The following is a 14918-nucleotide window of genomic DNA, read 5'->3' as shown; positions in this document are numbered from 1 at the left end:
ATGCACCTTGGAGCTTGGAATTCATCCTCTTCCCTTTGAGGGTCAAGTCCAGTGCCCTCATGGGAAATGTAACTTCCTGCTCTAAAGACAAGTAGCTCAGAGCAACTCCAAAAGTCATAGACTTTAAATGGGCCTTGCAAAACATGGAGATAAGTTTGAGGAAGTGAATCAGAAACATATGGACTATATTTTGCCTGAAACTACACAGAGATTTTAATACACAGAGAAGAACATTCTCAAGAGAACTAGCACATTTTAGCATTCCTTACCCAAATCCCAAACATTTGAGAGATGTTTTTGAATAACTTCTTTAAAAAACAGAATCCCAAAAGCCCCCAAACCCTCCTAGTTCCAGAACTTGAAAAGAAAGTTCTGGATTATTATGTCTTTTCCATAGCTTGTCCCAATCACTCTTTCTCTATATCAAAGGATTTTCCTGGTATAATACTGTCTCAGAGGTAAAAGGAAAAAGATCTGTGATCTGCCATTTACCATCTCTGGGAACTGGGGGAGTTTATTTTAGTGGCATGAGCTCTATTTTCCTCATCTATAAAACAGGGCTATTTTATCTTCTTTGCAGAGTTGTAGATGAGAGATAATATCTATATCCAATGTCTCTGTATAAAGTGTCTGGCCCATAGTTAACTTTTGGTAAGCACCTAGCAATTATTATTACATTGCTAAATAAATCTGTCCATTCAACATAGGGTTTTTCTTATTCTCTAAACATACAGTAGTAATTTTTTTCTAGTTAAATTACTATTTAATTTATTGTTTGCATGAGAAGACAGGAGAAGATAAGGATTGAGCTAGAAAAGGGGTTAAATATGCTATTTTTACATCACTAGAACTGGGTTAAAAATTTGCCTCTACTAGATATGGGCTATATGACTAAGCTAAGAGATTTAAATTCTTTTATCTACAAAATGGAAAAAATAGCATTTACCTCTTAGTGTTGTGAAGATGAAATAAGACAAGGGATTAATCTCCAAGATTTACAAACAGTTCAAGCAGCTCAATATCAAAAAAACAAACAATCAAAAAATGGGCAGAAGACTGAAATAGACATTTCTCCAAAGAAGACATACAGATGACCAAGAAGCACATGAAAAGATGCTCAACATCACTAATTATTAGAGAAATGCAAATCAAAACTACAATGAGGTATCACCTCACACCAGTGAGAATGGCCATCATTAAAAGGCCTACAAACAATACATGCAGAAGGTGTGGAGAAAAGGGAACTCTCCTACACTGTTGGTGGGAATGTAAATTGGTACAGCCACTGTGGAGAACAGTATAGAATTTCCTTAAAAAACCGAAATTGAGCTACCATATGATCCAGTAATCGCACTCCTGGGCATGTATTGGGAGAAGATCATGGTTTGAAAGGATACGTGCACCCCAATGTTCATTGCAGCACTGTTTACAAGAGCCAAGGCATGGAAGCAACCTAAAATGTCCATCGACAGAGGAATGAATAAAGATGTGGTACATATATACAATGGAATATTACTCAGCCATTAAAAAGAATGAAATAATGCCATTTGAAGCAACATGGATGGACATGGAGATTATCATACTAAGTGAAGTAAGTCAGACAGAGAAAGACAAATATCATATGATATGGCTTACATGAGGAATGTAAAAAAAAATACAAATGAACTTATTTACAAAACAGAAACAGACTCACAGACTTGGAGAAGGTTACCGGGGGGAAGCAGCGGGGAGGGATAGATGGGGAGTTTGGGATTGACATGTACACACTGCTATATTGATTGATTGATTATTTTTCCCTGTTCAGCCTTGATCTTTATTTTTTTAATTTAATTTAATTTTTGTAGAATGTTTATTGGAATATAATTGCTTTACAATGGTGTGTTAGTTTCTGCTGTGTAACAAAGGGAATCAGCTATACGTATACATATATCCCCATGTCTCCTCTCTCTTGCGTCTCCCTCCCACCCTCCCTATCCCACACCTCTAGGTGGACACAAAGCACTGAGCTGATCTCCCTGGGCTATGCAGCTGCTTCCCACTAGCTATCTATTTTACATTTGGTAGTGTATATATGTCCATGCCACTCTCTCACTTCATCCCAGCTTACACTTCCCCCTCCCTGTGTCCTCAAGTCCATTGTCTATGTCTGCATCTTTATTAGTGTCCTGCACCTAGGTTCTTCAGAACTTTTTTTGGGGGGGTTCCATTTATATGTGTTAGCACACAGTATTTGTTTTTCTCTTTCTGACTTCCTTCACTCTGTATGACAGTCTCTAGGTCCATCCACCTCACTACAAATAACTCAATTTCATTTCCTTTTATGGTTGAATAATATTCCACTGTATATATGTGCCACATCTTCTTTATCCATTCATCTGTTGATGGACACTTAGGTTGCTTCCATGTCCTGGCTATTGTAAATAGAGCTGCAATGAACATTGTGGTACATGACTCATTTTGAATTACGGTTTTCTTGGGGTATATGCCCAGTACTGGGGTTGCTGGGTCATGTGATAGTTCTATTTTTAGTTTTTTCAGGAGCCTCCATACTGTTCTCCATAGTGGCTGTATCAATTTACACTCCCACAAACAGTGCAAGAGGGTTCCCTTTTCTCCAAACCCTCTCCAGTATTTATTGTTTGTAGATTTTTTGATGATGGCCATTCTGACTGGTGTGAGGTGACACCTCATTGTAGCTTTCATTTGCATTTCTCTAATGATTAGTGATGTGGAGCATCCTTTCATGTGTTTACTGGCAATCTGTATATCTTATCTGGAGAAATGTCTATTTAGGTCTTCTGCTCATTTTTGGATTGGGTTGTTTGTTTTTTTGATATTGAGCTGCATGAGCTGCTTGTATATTTTGGAGATTAATCCTTTGTCAGTTGCTTCATTTGCAAATATTTTCTCCCATTCTGAGGGTTGTCTTTTCGTCTTGTTTATGGTTTCCTTTGCTGTGCAAAAGCTTTGAAGTTTCATTCGGTCCCATTTGCTTATTTTTGTTTTTATTTCTATTTCACTAGGAGGTGGGTCAAAAAGGATCTTGCTGTGATTTATGTCATAGAGTGTTCTGCCTATGTTTTCCTCTAAGAGTTTTATAGTGTCCGGTCTTACATTTAGGTCTTTAATCCATTTTGAGTTTATTTTCATGTATGGTCTTAGGGAGTGTTCTAATTTCATTCTTTTACATGCAGCTGTCCACTTTTCCCAGCACCATTTATTGAAAAGCCTGTCTTTTCTCCACTGTATATTCTTGCCTCCTTTATCAAAGATGAGGTGACCATATGTACATGGGTTTATCTCTGGGCTTTCTATCCTGTTCCATTGATCTATATTTCTGTTTTTGTGCCAGTACCATATTGTCTTGATTACTGTAGCTTTGTAGTATAGTCATAAGTCAGGGAGCCTGATTCCTCCAGATCTATTTTTCTTTCTCAAGATTGCTTTGGCTATTCGGGGTCTTTTGTGTTTCCATACAAATTGTGAAATTTTTTGTTCTAGTTCTGTAAAAACTGCCATTGGTAGTTTGACAAGGATTACACTGAAACTGCAGATTGCTTTGGGTAGTATAGTCATTTTCACAATGTTGATTCTTCCAATCCAAGAACATGGTATATCTCTCCATCTGTTGGTGTCATCTTTAATTTCGAAATTTCATCAGTGTCTTATAGTTTTCTGCATACAGGTCTTTTGTCTCCTTTCCTAGGTATTTTATTCTTTTTATTGCAGTGGTAAATGGGAGTGTTTCCTTAATTTCTCTTTCAGATTTTTCATCATTAGTGTATAGGAATGCAAGAGATTTCTGTGTATTAATTTTGTATCCTGCTACGTTACCAAATTCATTGATTAGCTCTAGTAGTTTTCTGGTAGCATCTTTAGGATTCTCTGTGTATACTATTATGTCATCTGCAAACAGTGACAGTTTTACTTTTTCTTTTCCAATTTGTATTCCTTTTATTTCTTTTTCTTCTCTGATTGCTGTGACTAAAGCTTCCAAATTTACGTTGAATAATAGTGGTGATAGTGGGCAACCTTGTCTTGTTCCTGATCTTAGTGAAAATGGTTTCAGTTTTTCACCATTGAGAACAATGCTGGCTGTGGGTTTGTCATATATGGCCTTTATTATTTTGAGGTAAGTTCCCTCTATGCCTATTTTCTGGAGGGTTTTTATCATAAATGGGTACTGAATATTTTCAAAAGCTTTTTCTGCATCTATTGAGATGATCATATGGTTTTTATCCTTCAATTTGTTAATATTATGTATCACATTGATTTATTTGTGTATATTGAAGAATCCCTGCACTCCTGGGATAAACCCCACTTGATCATGGTGTATAGTCCTTTCAGTGTACTGACACACTGCTATATTTAAAACAGATAAACAACAAGGATCTACTGTGTAGCACAGGGAGTTCTGCTCAATACTCTGTAATAACCTAAATGGGAAAAGAATTTGAAAAAGAATAGATACATGTATATGTATAACTGAATCACTTTGCTGTACACTTGAAACTAACACAACATTGTTAATCAGCTATACCCCAATATAAAATAAAAATTTAAAAAACACATGGGCTTCCCTGGTGGCGCAGTGGTTGAGAGTCTGCCTGCCGATGCAGGGGACACGAGTTCGTGCCCCGGTGTGGGAGGATCCCACATGCCGCGGAGCAGCTGGGCTTGTGAGCCATGGCCGCTGAGCCTGCGCGTCCGGAGCCTGTGCTCCGCAACGGGAGAGGCCACAGCGGTGAGAGGCCCACGGACAGCTAAAAATAAAAATAAAAAAAAACAAACAAAAAAAAACACACAAATATGTAATTGGCATAGCACCTGAATATAGTAATTGCTCTCAAAACAGTAACTGTCATCATCATCATATCAATATTCTATCAGTTGGCAAATATTCTTTCGTTTCCTTACTCTTCCCTATCTTAAATATCCCAATCCAGTTAGATACGAAAAATCACCATCTACAATAAAACACTACACACAAATATACTAGATTTTTGGGTTCTTCCATCCTTTTCTTCTTGGGTCAACTTTACTTAATATTATTATTCACAATTACCTCCTGGAAGCATTTGCAGCTATAGTTTGCTGGAAAGATGGTGTCTAACCACATATTCTTTACAAGTAGATTCACTACTAGTGTGAAATTGAAAGTTTTGGTGACATAGTGAATGATCATTGAATGAGTCAATTTCATGTCTCTTAACTGAACCCCGAGATTCTCAGGCCCTCATTCTACAAAAAGAGCAGGCAACCCCAGGTATAATTTTACCCTCTGTATCTCCTTGAGGGGTCTGTTGGAAGTAGTTATAGCATGTAAATGTGGAAAGGCACTTTGGAGGCAATCTTTTGACCCATACTTATTGATCACTTGCTCTGTGTTCAGTACTGTGCTAAATGGCATAAAAAGGCATAAAAAGGAAAATCTTTAAGGTACAGTCCCTAACCTCAGTGAGCTCACAACCCAAGTAGGATATTAAAGGTTACTAAAATGCAAAATTTCCCCAAAGATTAATATCTTCAGCAGGGGACATTAATTGACTTGGCCTAGGGAAGAAAGGAGGGGGAGACCTAGTGGTGCTTTGCATGAATTATCTCATTTAATTCTTCTAACATCCTATGACACAAGCACTTCATTATCCCCATTTAACAGATGAAGAAGACCCAGAGAGGTTACATAGTCTCTCCTACTAGGACAAAACAAAACAGTGAGCTGAGTTTATGATTGTGCTGAAAGTCAGAGAGAAATGATCCTTCTAGTTTAGGGGGGAAAAAAAGGAGGACAAACCTTTCCAGTTTGCCCATCTGTAAAATGGGTTAATAGCTACTAACAAGCAAGGAAAAAGGAGACAAAGTGAAATCCTCTATGGGAAATATATATTTTTTTATGGTTAGAATACTATAAAAATGTTACAGTTCAATTCAGACCTCTAAGCTCTTTCCTCTTTTTGTGACAACTTCCCTAAATCGAGTTGGCTTCTGAAAGAGTGCTCTGAATGTACTAAAACATCATCTCACTTCACATAACAAAACACCATGCAGCATACATGCACATCATTTTTGCAATAATGTTATAGTGATAAAAATCGACAAGTTTCTTGTCAGAACATCTTGGTTATTAAAAATACATTAATAGCTCATTTTTCAAGATACTGTACTAATTCTGCTCATTTCCTATTGAAACCTATTGAATACTAAGAGCCTAATCAACCAGAAATAGTGTTCACAAAGAGTATGCTCCATTAAAGAAAAAAAAAGAATTATGACCAAAAAGGTAATTATAATACATTGTATTTATCTGGCACTGTGCCCCTCTAATGGTTGAAGGGCTTTATAATTCACATAGGAAAGGGTTGAAGATGTAAGGTGTCCAAAAGTAAAATTACAGACAGCGGCAGGCAATAAGGTTTAAGAGCTTTTCAGAACTCTTCAGAAAAGAAGGTCTGCTTAAAGTGCTTTTGCAATGGGTTTTCCTTTTTCTGTTTTCTTCCCTCCACTATCTTAATATCTACATATCTAAATGATCAGAAACAACTACAAGCCGCCTCGAAACCAGAAATTTCCACTCTACTACATATTAGCAGTGTGACTTTGGACATTCTTAACACTTTATTTAGTCCAAACGACTATCAGATTTTAGGTGTCATTCTCTGGGTATCAGTAAAATCATACTGAAATAATATGTCATACCTTGCAGGGGTTGTGCTAAGACTTAAGATTAATGTATGTGGAATATAGGCACACTGTAGACACTCAATAAATTATGGTATTACTGTTCTTACTCCAAATAGATGAGACTTTTTAAGGGTGGGGATTATATTTTATTCAACTTTGGATCCACAGCACTAGCACCATGCTTGGCATACAGAAGATATTTAGGATATGTTTGTCACACTACACTGGAGTCCCAGATCTGAAGCAACGTTTGATCTTAAAATCCCTCTAAGCATCATGTTCTCTCTGGGTGCCCAATAAATGTTTGCTTTTGACTATTCAATAACAACTTAATGATTACTGATTAAATATTGAGCTTCATTTTTACCCTCAAGGATCTTAAAATTGATTTGGAAAAGCTAGGTTTATACATATGAAACGATGGGAGAACACAGCCTGCGATGGATCTTCATTTCTCTTCTCTGCCCAAACTCCATTTTCTCTTTTTCCTCTTTTTCTGGTAACACATCTTGGTTTTCCTTGCTGGAATTGATACTCCACACTCCATGCTATTAGGAGCTGTTCAGCATTCTCCAGAAAATATATACTATTAAAGAATCTAACACTAGAGTCATTTCTGCCATGTGGAGCTACTCAGGTCATCATGTGACTCAGGCCAGACTAATTGGAGCATCACATTCCTGTGGCTACAGCAATTGACCCAGAGATGAGTAGAAGGTCATCAGAAGCTTGTCAAAAATGTACCCTCTGAACTGAATCTTACAGAAGTTACAGACTACTCTGATAAGCTCAAAGAATATATTATCAGCAGAATACCAGGAGACCACAGGCTGTAGGATGTTCAGAGACTTCAGCTGCTTGAGATGCTTCAGCTTCCCATGGAAGATGCTCTTGGGTTGGTGATGATGGAACTGGGCCCATCAGGCACAAGGTCCTGACAGTCTCAGGAAATTCCCAGTGAGGCATCATACTGTAAAACTGTAGCTTCGTGGTTGCAAAAACTGACTTTAGCAGCTCTTGTCAATTTCTTTGTTCTCCATGAACACCAGTATGCTGCATTGTGCACAAGTCATGTAATAATAACCAAGTGTCCCTATGCTGGTGCCACAGTTATCTAGTGATGACAGTCATGGCCTGGGTCTAGGAGGAGGTGAGCACAGCAGACCAACAACAAGCATGTGCCCAATCAGACCCAATGATACTCCTACATGGGAATCCTGTGGAACTGCTGGGAAAGAGGAAATCTGCTTCCTGCTGGTGTTATTAAGAGGACAAGATTCAACTTGGAGCTGCTGGCAGCTATCATGCCATCGTGAGGTAGAGATCTTGAGAAAGGAGCTCACCCAGAGGAAGAGGGAGTGCAGAAAATCAAGCTGAGCCCTGACGGTATCATTGAGCCTCAGGATCCAGTCATGCTTGAAGTAAGTTTACCCCTGGACTTTTCAGTTTTGCAGCAAACAAATTGTCTCTTTTTGTTTTTGCTTAAGACAGTTTAAATTGTAAACCGTCGTTTGCAAGCTACCACACAAACAAATGCGTGACTCACATGACAAATGTGATTTCAGAGAACAAAGCAGAAATTATTCCTAGAATAACTAGGTTAACTTCTTGAAGCACGTGGAATATAGACTGGTTCTTTGCAAACTAGAGAATATTTGCGTTAGTACAAAAGGGAGGATTTCTACATGCTGAAACAGATTTTTAAAAACAACATAAAAGAGGATAAACGAAGGAACGGAATGTGGAAACAGTCTGATGACAGAAAGAGCACCAGAGGGTCAAGGTTCTAGTCCTTACTCGGCTATCAACCAACCTGATGGCCTTAGAAAGACTGCTTTTCCTCTTCAGGACTCAGTCTCCCCTTATGTCAAGCACAGAATTGGACTCGTAGGTCTCTAAGATTCTCTCCGACTCTACCTTCTAAGGGTCTATGAAATCATAAAAGCTGTTCACAGTCCTGTATATTTAAACATCTCCACAGTCACTTACCCATTCTCGGAATATAGACTCTTCCTGGTCTTTTGTCTTTCCCTCCACCCCCCATTCCTTCATGTTCTGAATGAAATGGAAATAGACAAGCTACACTCCCTGAAAAGCCATGACTTTTAAGCTCTGAAAGCACTTGATTGTGCCCAGAGAAAGCTCCTCTCTGAGTGAGGGTGATGAAAGCAATGGGAAGGGGCCTCCTGGTTAATTGCACCTCTGTGGAGATTAAAGCATGAGCAAGGAATTTGGAGGAACTTTGCTCTTTCTGAGCTGTCTTCCTCTGTCCTCTTCCTTTTCTGTGGAGAGAGGCTTTGGCATCAAGGTCTAAATTAACATCCAAGCTGTGTTGTATGCAAAATAGATACTGAACTAGCTTATAACTGTGCAGCCTGTAGCATCTGCTAAAATAGAGTCATGTATCCCCCAAAGAAACATTTTCATGTTCATAATCCAATGAAGATTGACACCAATTCTCACCAAGGCTTGCACTCTTGGTTGGAATGTGTTCTACCTTAAAACCATTGCAGGTAGCACAGGGAGATCAGTTCAGTGCTTTGTGACCACCTGGAGGGGTGGGATAGGGAGGGTGGGAGGGAGGGAGATGCAAGAGGGAGGAGATATGGGGATATATATATGTATAGCTGATGCACTTTGTTATAAAGCAGAAACTAACACACCATTGTAAAGCAATTATACTCCAATAAAGATGTTAAAAAAAAAAACATTGCAGGAAGATATGTAAAAATGATGAGAACTCTTCAGGCTGGATTTGAAAGGGAGGCTTACAAAGGCATATATCTTCGAATTCTAAGTGCCCAAGTCATTATCTAACACTATTATACAAATTTATTTGTTTACTTACTGTCTGCCACCACCTTGAAGGCAGTGACTTCATCTTGTTTACCACTGAATACCGGAGCCTGGCACAGACTAATTGATCAATAAATGTTTATTGAATGAGTGAATGATCAAATTTTAAGTAGTAAAGGATTTAGCTCTTTTAATTAACCAGAAACATAAACAGTTGTTATCAGAATTTGGTGAGAAAACCACAGATACCACACAGACCTGATATAATTCTAGCTTAAAGCAAAGACACCTGACAATGTATGTTCCTTCACTGTAGATAAATGTGTAGTATTAATCTGGCTTTTGAAAAGAGTTCATGGTCCTGGGGTTCAGGGAACTCAGCCTGGGCATCTTCAATGTCTCTTAACCTCTTCATGTTGCATTTAATGTATAGAAAAAGATTTGTGTTCTCAGCAGATGCTCGAGACTCCCGTTTAAAGTAAACCCTGGCATTATTGAGACAATGCTTGGTTGGCTACACCTGCTTGGCCAGGGAGTCCCTGCAGTCAACGAATGTTGGCCAAACTCCAGGCTTTCAAGAAAGGGCCAGAACCGCTGCACCCAAGACATTTTGGGGTCCTGGGGGAAGGAGAGAGAAGAGACAGTTGGCCAATGGAGTGGGATGAGGGCAAGGCTAAACTGTGAGCGGCGACTCCTCCCGTGACCTCTCATGTTGTTTTTAAACTCACTACACCCATGGATTCCTAGCTGCACTTTCCTTTTTTTCTTTTTTGGATGCATGGGACCTGAGTTTCTCATCTGAGAATGTTGGTAGGGGATGGACAGAGACAGGACTTGCAGATCCAAAGTCAAAAATGCCCATGATAAAGGATGCCCTTGAGGATTTGGAGAAATTGAGATCTGTCACAGGCAGTGGATGGGGAGATGTCTGAGTTGAGGTTATTTAGATGTCTGAGAGATGGCGGCTTCAGTGCCACTGGGGTTGCATGCAGTTGAGGAAGCCAAGGCAACAAGACATTGGTAAAAACAAACAAACATAACACAACAAAAAAGATTCTGGTTCTAGAGCCAAATGCCCTGTAATTGAGTTAGAATCCCAGCTGTCATAACTGTTCCAATGGGCCCTACTCAAGTCAAAAGCCCTTTGAGCCTCCATTTCCTTGGCCACTGCCTTAGAAGGTTGCAGGAGACACAGCTTATCAGCTCTTAGCACAGAGCTCAACAAGGAGTTCATATTATTTTGAATTTAGGAGATCTGCCCAAAGCATCCAGACCAGAAACGAAAACAAGGACAAGAACCTGGCCCTCCTGTCACCTCGTTTGCTGCCCTTTCCCCAAACTCTGAGGCTCCATCCCTATTTTCAAGGTAACAGCACAGATGGAAGCGCCAGCTTTGTGTTTTTTAAAGGCCCAGCTGCTTACTTGATGGAAACATCCTGCCCAATGTGACTTTATAAAAGTGAGAACAACATGACTACTTTAACTAACAGCAGTGAATTATGACTTCCTGTGTATTTATTAGGACAACACTATAAATGGGAAATTGTTGTGGTGTCCTTGGGGAGAGGAAGAATTTAATTCCATGGGAATCCCATTGTCTTTTCCCATTTGGGCTCTCTTTGCTGGGGAGAAGTCACATTTATCATCTGATGTCTAACATGACATTTATAGTCTTGTTGAAGTTGTTTGCAGTGTTGATGGGCTGCTGGCTAGAGATGTCTGAGCTTGGAGCTTCACTGAGACAGTGAACCAAGGAGGAAGTCTGGCTGGATGTGGAGCCCACCCGTCTGTGTCCAAGAACCAACTCGATTTTCTGTGCGGACATAGGAAGATAATTTCCCATCTCAGCGCCTCAGTCAATGCAAGTGAAAGGTTTAAAGGTTTGGCTTAGACAAATTTTAAGGGTCTTTCCACCTAATATCACATTATTCTAATAATTGAAGCCAATTTCATTGCCGGTCGAAAGGGAAATCATTCCTTTGCTGACATTTGCTTTGCGTGTTCTTTGCATTGGGTCTCCATATGTCCACATGCTGGCTGCACAGGAGACAGATTTCTGTTTTCAAAGTGAATTTCCAGGCAGCTGAGCTCTCCGTTAATTTCAAATTGTCAGCTTTGTCTAGCTACCCAGTATCCTTCTCTTCACCCTGCGCTCTGCCCTTGGCATCTGCCTGGGCTTGTCCAAGGGGATTCAGAATTATGTGGAATTCATGTTGTCTTCTTTGAAGATGACAGACTTCTTAGGGCTGCAATGAGGAAAATGTGGGACTTGGTGTATGAGAAATTGTGGCGGTTTTAGATGATGTCATCTTTCTCCAGAGAAAACTTTATTTTCTTCTGGCCAGCAGTGAGAGGAAGAACAGATCCTGCCTATCCAATCAGGAATGGAGATGGGTCTCAACTGAGAGTTAGTAGGGGTTAGTCTACTTCCAGTTTGTCAATCTGTCTTTACTCTTGGTCTTAACTGGAAGCCCGGCGTGTTTAGTAGGGCTCCTCATTCTAACGTCTATGAACTTCACCTTTGTCTCTCCACCTCTGTGTCAGTTAGTTTTTTAGCTTCTGACCAGCCGCCTTCTGCTTGGTTTCTTGACCTTTCTCTCCCATCCAGTTTAGGATGCAACAAATTCCTTTAGGTAAAAAGCAGAGCAGAATATCAGGCTCACTTCTCTTAGAGTCTCTGTCCCCTGGAATCTCGTGCCCTCAAGTCCTGGCTGCCGTGGTTGTTCTCTGATGCCATCAAACAGACTTTTTCTTGTCTTTGAACTTAATCTAGCTTTTATAGTTATTTTAATTAAGATTAATGGGAGGGTTGGTCTAAATCAACGCACTCCATCATAACTGGAAGCAGAAATTATATAATGATTTAATTTTAACTATAACCTTCAAGAGGCAATTGTCTGCATGCTCTGGTTTGGAAGAACATCAGAGTCATACTGAACCCACTTTGAATGCCAATGATGACTTTCACTTATTCATTCAAGAAATATTTATTGAGTGCCAACAATATTCCAGGTATTGCATATCAGGCACTAGGGAGACAATGGTGTACAAAACGCGAGGTCTCTATTCTTATAAAGTCTTCTTGGGAAGTTTATACATTAAATAATACATAGATATAGATTACAGTAAGATCTTTGAAGAAAAAGAACATGATGCCTAGTCGGAGAAATAACAAGGTAGAAGTAATTTAGAGGGAGATGGTGCTCAGGGAAAGTCTTTGAGGAGTCATGCAGGTTGAAAGCTGAAGGCTACATTGCAGTTAGCAGGATGGAAAGTGCGGGTGCTGGGTGGGTGGGGAGCATTTCAAGCATAAGGACCAGCACATGCAAAGACCATGAGATGGTCAAGTCTGATGAACGAGAATAACTAAAAGTAAATGCATCTGGATGAAACACAGAGATCAAGGATGAGATGAGGTAGGACTAGGATAAGGACTAGGATTGCTGGCCTAGGAAAAAGTCCAGGTTGTACCCCAGGAGGACTGGGGAGCCACTGCAATGTTTTTAAGTACGGGAGTGATGAGGTATGATTTATTTGATGAAGATTGCCCTATTTTGAGTAAAATGGATTTGAGTTGGGATAGGGCAAGAGTTAAGGAAACCTGATACAAAGTGGTTATGATGATCCAGCTGAAAGATGATGGTAGCTTGAAGGACACAAATGGCAATGGAGATGGAAAGAGGTGATGAATCAGAAATATTAAGGAGGAAAAGCATCAGTAGGATTTGGTGATGGACCAGATTGGAGCAGAAGGGAAGGGAAGGAATCAATAATGATGCCCACATTTCTGACTTGAACAGCCAAATGGTCATGTGTGGATCCACAGTCACTAATTTGCCACGGCCACTATAACAACGTATCACAAACCAGTGGCTTAAACAAGAGAACTTTATTATGTCACAGTTCTGGAGGCTAGAAGTTTGAGATCAAGGTGTTGGCAGAGTTGGTTCTTTCTGAGGGTTGTGAGAAAGAATCTGTTCCATGCCTCTCCCCCAGCTTCTGGTGGTTTGCTGGCAATCTTTGGCATTCCTTGGCTTGTAGATGCTTCACCCCACTCTCTGCCTTCATCTTTACGTGGTGCTTTCCCTCTGGACATGACTCTATGTCCAAACTTCCCCTTTTTATAAGGATACCAGTCATACTGGATTAGGGCCCACTCTGATGACTTCATCTTACTTACCTGCTTACATTCCCAATGATGCTTTCCAAATAAGGTCACATTCTGGGGTACTGGGAGTTAGGGCTTCAACATGTATGTTTTGGGGGAAGATGCAATTTGACCCAAATAGTCATATAGCATCTCTGGGCCTCAGTTTTTTCACCTGCAGACTGGGGACAAAAATACCTCACAGAGCTCTTATGAGGAATAAACAAGAAGATATGTTTAACATGCCAAGAACAGTATTTGAAACATAACGGAATTGAGGAATTGTTAGTCCCTTTCTGCTCCGTTGCCTAACCCAGATAGAATGGGGAACTTCAGATCAGAAGGGAGGAAAATCCATTAGGGAGGCCTCCTGGGGCACTTGGGGGTCTCAAAGTGTCCCCTAAATCATGCTCTGTTGGTGAATACCTCCAAAACAGGGCAGGCTTGATTCCCTGGGACTAGGCCAGCCAAGAGTTGGAGGAATGACTGAGACTCGACTGCTCTGGTCAGGGAAAGAGCACTGGCCTGGGAGTTGGACGCCTGAGTTCTAATGACTGTGTGAGTAACCTTGGGCAGGCATCTGCCTCCTCTGGGCCTGAGATTTCTATTCAAATTATCAGGCACTATTTATTTGTTGGCTGAACGCATGCTGAATGAGTAAGTCACAGAGCACTTGCTGTGTGGCAGGCCCTGTGATAGACGGTTTATATCCATACTCTAATTTAATGCTATCAAGAGCCCCATGAGATTTCATAGGTGGGGAGCCTTGGCCTTAGAGAGCTCCATCACTTGTCTAAGCTGACACTAGGTCTGTCCTCCCTTACCATCTGGGTTCTGAACTTCCCTGTTCCCAGGCTTTAATAGTTCAACATTCCATACATTCCCGCCAACATTCTCATGCTTCTTCCTCTGCCTCTGATGCCCCATGGATGAGGCTGGACCCTGGTACAGCTACAGGCACGTGACACCAGGGGGACCTGGAATGCGGCTGTTGCATAGTTTCCCAGCCTTGCCCAGGGAAGCCCATTAAACATGAAAGGAGAAATTACAAGCTGCAATCAAAGGCACATGAATCAGAGATTCCTTCCCTTTAAATATTTTGACTCACTTGCCACTTTTTTGACTTCTAATCTACATTTTTGTCTCTGTCATTCTGAAACAGATTTCGAAAGGGATAGGAGAAGTGGGCATGGAGATGGAAGTTTCTCTTTCTGAACAGTTAGCTAGGATTATTTACTGCAGGCTGATTTTTACCCTTAGGTAATTTCAGGCTTCCTTCTTCTTGTTGGTTCTA

This window comes from Phocoena phocoena, chromosome 3 (genome assembly GCF_963924675.1).
Source record: "Phocoena phocoena chromosome 3, mPhoPho1.1, whole genome shotgun sequence".
Lineage (NCBI taxonomy): Eukaryota > Metazoa > Chordata > Mammalia > Artiodactyla > Phocoenidae > Phocoena > Phocoena phocoena.
This window is presented reverse-complemented; position numbering follows the sequence as displayed.